Source organism: Tursiops truncatus, chromosome 16 (assembly GCF_011762595.2).
Source record: "Tursiops truncatus isolate mTurTru1 chromosome 16, mTurTru1.mat.Y, whole genome shotgun sequence".
Classification (NCBI taxonomy): Eukaryota; Metazoa; Chordata; class Mammalia; order Artiodactyla; family Delphinidae; genus Tursiops; species Tursiops truncatus.
Genome location: NC_047049.1, coordinates 29,703,322 through 29,709,795, shown reverse-complemented (window position 1 = coordinate 29,709,795; position 6,474 = coordinate 29,703,322). Strand labels below are relative to the sequence as shown.

The following is a 6,474-nucleotide window of genomic DNA, read 5'->3' as shown; positions in this document are numbered from 1 at the left end:
GTGCGCGGGCTTCTCATTGTAGTGGCTTCTCTTGTTGCGGAGCATGGGCTCTAGGGCGCGTGGGCTTCAGTAGCTGTGACATGTGGGCTCAGTAGCTGTGGCGCACGGGCTCTCGAGTGCAGGCTCAGTAGTTGTGGTGCACGGGCTTAGTTGCTCCGCGGCATGTGGGATCTTCCCGGACCAGGGCTTGAACGCGTGTCTCCTGTATTAGCAGGTGGATTCTTAACCACTGCGCCACCAGGGAAGCCCCACTGGAGAGTTTTAAGTAAGAGAGTAGTTACTTGATTTCTGTGGTTCTGTGGAGAATGCCGTGTAGGGGACAAGAGGGGACACTGGGAGGCTAGTTAAGAAGCCAAAAATCATGGTCACTTGGGTTAAGGTGGTGGCAGGGGATATGACTCTGGTGGGTGTTTACATTTTTTTTAATTTAGAAAATTGTGGTAAAATACACTTAAATTTTATTATTTTAACCATTTTTAAGTGTACAACTCAGTGGTATTATATACATTCCCAATGTTGTGCAACCATCACCACCATCCGCTTCCAGAACATTCTCATCATTTCAAACAGAGACTCTGTACCCATTAAATAATAACTCCCCATTCCTCCCCCTGTCCCAGTCTCTGGTAACCTCTATTTTACTTTCTGTTTCTATGTATTTGACTGTTCTCGGATAATTCATATAAGTAGAATCATATATTAGTTGTCGTTTTGCATCTGGCTTATTTCAGTTAGCATAATGTCTTCAAGACTCATCCACATTGTAGCTTGTATTAGAACTTCATTCCTTTTTACAGTTAAATAATATTCCATCCTATGGATAGTATGCATTTTGTTCATTCATTCATCTGTTGGTGGGTATCTGGGTCATTTCCACCTTTTGTCTATTGTGAAGAATGCTGCAACACACACGGGTGTGCAAGTATCTGTTGGAGTCCAGTGGTTGGTTTTGAGATATGTTTTGGAGCCAGACCATCAGAACTTGCTGATAGTAGGAAGGAAAGGCAGGGATAGAATTAAGAATGACTCCTGGTTGATGGTGTCATTTACAAAGATGGGGAAGAAGTTGTAGAGTGCTCTGCAAACATCGGGTAGTATCATTATTTTATTTAGAATTGTTCTGAGGCGTTATCAGCTATGAAATTGCCAGTAAAGGAACCAAAACATCACTTTTGTAAGACAGACATCTAGGGCCTGGGAACTTAAATCAGGACTTGGCAAACGATGGCCCACAGACCAAATCCAGCCCACCACCTGGTCTTATATAAGAGCTAAGAGAGCTAAGAATAGGTTTCACAGTTTTAAATATAAATGTGAAAAAAGACCATGTAGCCCTTTAGCTGACAGTTGTTCAGTTTTGCCTCTTGGCTTGCATAGCCTAAAATATTTACTGTCTGGCCCTTTACAGAAGAAGTTTGCCGACCCCTGGCCTAAATTAACTGGTTTGGCTCAGACTGAAGAGATGTGCTCAGTGGAAATAAAAAAGCAAAGCAAAACCAAATTCCCCCTCACCCCTGCTGACCTACTTCTGCAGTTTGTTTTTTTCCTTTCCCAAGAGTATGTGCTGATTGTACATACAGTAAATCATCCCACCACTCCGAGTTCCGCCCTCTGCAGGTCACTGCAGTTACCAGCTGCAGTCAGTTGTGACCCTGAAGCTGATTAATGCCAGCGCAGTGCTGTTTATCAGGAACAAGTGATTTATTTTAGCATCCAAATTTTAATTTTTTTTTTTTTTTTTTTTTTTTTTTGTGGTACACGGACCTCTCACTGTTGTGGCCTCTCCCGTTGCTCCCATTGCTCCGGACGCGCAGGCTCAGCGGCCATGGCTCACGGGCCCAGCCGCTCCGCGGCATGTGGGATCTTCCCGGACCGGGGCACGAACTCGTGTCCCCTGCATCGGCAGGCGGACTCTCAACCACTGCGCCACCAGGGAAGCCCTAGCATCCAAATTTTAAATGGTGTCTATGCTTCCCAGGAAGCTGTCTGGTTTAGAAAATTGCCTATAATAAATGCATGCAATAAATCCATTGTTTTGAACCTAAAGAAAGATATTCAAGTTTTATAAGAGAGAATCAGTTTCTCCTCATCTTCGCCAAATACGTGTTGTGTATGTAAATAATTTAAAACAATGGTTTGAATGGGTGCTAAATTACCAGCTTTCCAAAATGCAATCACGGCTCTTATTTTTCCAATTAATCATGGAAAAAAATCCATTTGCTGGTGTGTCCCTAGTGAGGCCTCCTAAAATATCCAAGATTCCATGGTGCTTACTCAGTCCAATGCGTTCAGTCGAGCCTTGAAGTGCTACATGGGAAGACGTCTGGAGAGGGTGACCTGTCCACTCATGGGCCCCAGCTTTCAGGGTTTTAACTGTCGGCCCCAGTCCCGGATGGTCCTGCACTTCCTCACCTGATTGCTCAGGGATGCTGTGGCCTGGCTCTCGGGGAGTTTGGGGCTGCTCATTCTTGAGCTCCCGAAGTTTTAATTCTTTCAGTTCAGGTTCACTCAGTGCCCGAGGCGCTGGGTCCTAAGAAGGAGTCAGCTTCAGCCCCAAGCTGTGCCCCTTTTTTGACGTCAGAGCCCAGCATTAGGAGTAGACGCAGGGCATGCACAGGCCCCCACCCTTTGGAGACCTGCTGTGTTTTCTAGCAAGTTGCTCTCAGCCAACATCAAACCTCTTCACCGGAGAACTTCCCACAACATCCCTCTTTGAGGGTGCAGGGCTTGCGCCGGAGACTTTTGTGGCCCTTTGCAAATTTAGCCCCCTGTTCCTCAGTACTCACTTCTGCATACCAAGGGAGATTGGGAGCAGTGGTCTTTGGCCGGTTGTGGGAAGTTCTGGGCAATGAATGTCTACTTGCCTCAGTGTTGCATAAGCAAGAGGGTCTCCTGGGACTCTGCCCTCCACTGAGAATATTGGTCCAGGAGCGATTTGCTGGTTCACTTGGTGGAAGTGGCTGGCAGCTTCTGTCTTGCAAATTTCATTCATTCATTCAACAAATGTTTACACTGCATCTCTTACATGCTGGCTACTGTCCTAGGCGCTGGGGACACACCAGTGAGCGAAACACACAAAGCTCCCTGCCCTCATGAGGCTATATGGGCATGTATTCAGTTCTGCTCTAGAGTGCAGCATGGTGATGGGGGGCCCAGAGGTGGGAGGAAAGATTGCTGTGTGCCTGTGTGTCCAGGTCGCTGGGAAAGGCTTCACATGAGAAGAGATATTGGCTGGGGTCTTGAATGCTGAGTGGGATTCGCCGGAGCACACAGCGGAACAGAACTGGGGAACAGAATTCCCCGTTTTTTGCAAATAAATCAGCTCCAGGAGGAGCCACTCAGAGGAAAAGGTACCTGTAGGCTAGGCTGGGGCCACTGAGGGACTTTGAGTGCTGTGCCAGAGGGTGTAGACTCTGCATTTGTAGCCTCATTTTCAGGGTCCCCAGCAGCGAGCAACTCTAGGGGAGCCTTTCACAGGGACTTCAAGATGAGTGGCGCCCCCTACAGTTGGGTCCTGCCACTCTTCCCTTCCACTCTTCCGTGGTCATGGTCTCCCCCAAGTCTCCAGCCAAGGGCTGGCTGGGTGGGTGCCTTTTGGAGTGCACCCTGATATGCTATCTTATCCCCAACCTTTCTAGCGATCACATTGAATAACTTCTCTCCTCCCTAGGCGCCTGTGTGCCACACCTCCTGATTTAGGACCAGAATGCATTAGCACCTGTTTTGTTTTCTCTCTGAGTACTGTCAAGGCGCCAGGTTCTCTGTGCCTATCTTTCTCAGCATAAAGTTCTCCTTTGGACACAGTGATTTTAACTGTGGGCTCAGCCCCACCTTGGGGCTCTGAGACAGCAGCAGGTGGAAGTTTGGGCCAGGTGTCCTCAAGTTTGGTCCTTGGAGCCTGCATCATCCTGCTGGAATGCAGAATCTCCTCAGATCTACTGAACTGGAATCTCCAAGGTGGGGTCTCGGTCAGCTTTTTGGACACGCCCCCCCAAGTTGTTCTTATGCATGTAAGAGAAATGCTCCTTAACATTCTGGGGAGCTGGGGCTAGGTTTCCTTGATTGGATTTCATGCATTTAGCACCCAGAGACAGTGGGACCTTGGCTCGGCTGGCCTCTGCCTGGTACTGCCGGGTCTCCTGAGTTACTACCCTCGAGGCTGCTGTTCCTGGTGGAGAGGGTGAATCTTTCTTCCTTAAAGCTGCATCTCCCTCTCTGGGATTTCCACCCTCTGGATCACACCAAGCAAGCTGAATGCTTCTCCCAGATGCCTCTCTTCAGACATCTGAAGGCTGCTGTCATGTCAAGATCCTTGGTGTTTTGGACCAGTCTTTCTTATTTATTTATTTATTTATTTGGTTGTGTGGGGTCTTAGTTGCTGCAGGCGGTCTCCTTAGTTGCGGCTCGCCAGGTCCTTAGTTGCGGCATTCCAACTCTTAGTTGCAGCATGTGGGATCTAGTTCCCTGACCAGGGATCAAACCTGGGCCCCCTGCATTGGGAGCGCACAGTCTTATCCACTGCGCCACCAGGGAAGTCCCTTGGACCAGTCTTTATTGTGATCTCTAGACACGCTGCTCTCCTGCGTGCTCTCTTGAATGATGACTCTGTGCTCTGAACTTTCTCTGTATTCTCATTTTCTCTTCCCAACATCCTGATAAGTTTGCCTTTATTATCCCCATTTCACAGGTGAGGAAATATAGGCCCAAAGAGGCCAAGAAACTTTCCTAAGGTTACATGACTAGTTTGTGCCAGAACTAGGATTTGAACCCAAGGGCAACTAGAACACCAAAAACCAGAGCTCTATTACGATCCCATTTTACAGATGGGGAAATGGAGGGATCTGCCTAAATCACACAGCAGCAAGTGGTAGAGCTGCGCTATGACCCGAGAGCCTGCATTCTTCATTATTATGCCCAAGCCTGCCTTCCCACACAATCATCACGCCTGTATCAGAACCTCCGCTGCTTAACACAGGGGATGATGGGCACTTAGGAAGCCGCCCAGAGAAACGCTGGTTAATATAATTATTGAAATTATTCTTAGAGCTTGACACTGCTCACATGTTATACAACATTATGTATTATATATATTTTATATACATTTATATATTTATGGACAAGTATATTATATTATGTCAAAGGAAATACATTTCCAAACTTGAAATAACTATAAGATAACTGAAATTGCTACTGTTGGGTGGAGGAGGGTATTTCAAACCATCTCTGGGAGTGACGGATACTGTTCAATACACCCAGTGCTTACTGAGCACCTATCACGTGCCTAGAAGGAGAGGCCCCTGTGTCAGACCTACGGCTGTTTACTCACAGTCAAACCCCTTCCTTGCAGCCTGACTCAGATTTGGTTCAGGTACTGGGCGGCCATGTGCTTCATGACCCCTTCCCCAGCCCCAAAGGCTAAATGTTAATAAGCCCAAACCAGCCATTCTTACCCCTGACAGAATGTTAGCATCACCCAGAGAGGTTTTAAAAGTGAGGAGAGCTCCAGACCACAGTTATGTCAGACACTGTCAAGGTGTGTGTATGGGCCCCCCAGGTGCACTCAGGGCCAGGTCTAAAGCAGTCATGATCATTCCAGTCTTCTTGCTAGCGGTTGTCTTAGGTCTGGGTGTGGGATACAATGCTGGCCAATGAGACATCAGGAGAAGGGTGTGTGGGGGGATGTAAAGGGAGAAACTCTCTGCTCTTAATACTTCACTTCTGATGCTTCTGGTCACCCAATATGTGAGGGCTTTTCCTACACCAAGCAATTCTGTGACACCAGCTGGGTGTTGTCCAATTCAGTTCAGTTCTGGTACTATCTACCTGGAGTTAGCATCAGATTCCACAGGTTAAGGGCTCAGTCCCATGAGAGTGTCCCTCTCCTCCCAACCCCAACTTCGGACACCAACTGCAAGTCCAGGTTGTTACCTGTGCTTCTAACTCACTCTCTATAAGTTGCAGGTTCCCATGACTCTCTCCTTGAGTTCAATTAATTGCCTAGAATGGCTCACAGAACTCAGGAAAAGTTTACTTATGAGATCACCAGTTTAATATAAAAGGATACAACTCAAGAACAGCCAGGTGGAAGAGAAGCATAGGGCAAGGTGTCGGGGAAGGGACGCCCTCTGGGTGTGCCACCCTCCCAGCACCTCTACATGTTCACCACCTAGAAGTTCTCTGAGCCCCTTCAGTTAGGACATTTTTAAATGGAGGCCTCATCACATAGACGTGATTGATTAAACCATCAGCCACTGGCGATTGAACTCAGTCCCCAGCTCCTCTCCCCTCCCAGGAGGCTGAGTTTGGGGACCGAAAGTTCCACATCTCTAATCACATGATTGCTTCCCCTTGGCAACCAGCCCCCATCCTGTGGTTGCTGATCTAGGGGTTTTCCAAAAATTCACATAAATTCAGGTGTGGTTGAAAGGACCTTGTTATGAATAACAAAAGATTCTCTTTTCACCTTATGGCTCT

At 47.6% G+C, this 6,474-nt stretch overlaps 1 protein-coding gene across 2 annotated transcripts in view; it reads left to right on the top strand.

Annotated features, from left to right (window-relative positions):
• ZFYVE27 (zinc finger FYVE-type containing 27) overlaps positions 1-6,474 on the top strand; it is a 100,527-nt gene that overhangs the window by 64,745 nt on the left and 29,308 nt on the right. The gene's annotated exons all lie outside the window — the stretch shown is intronic.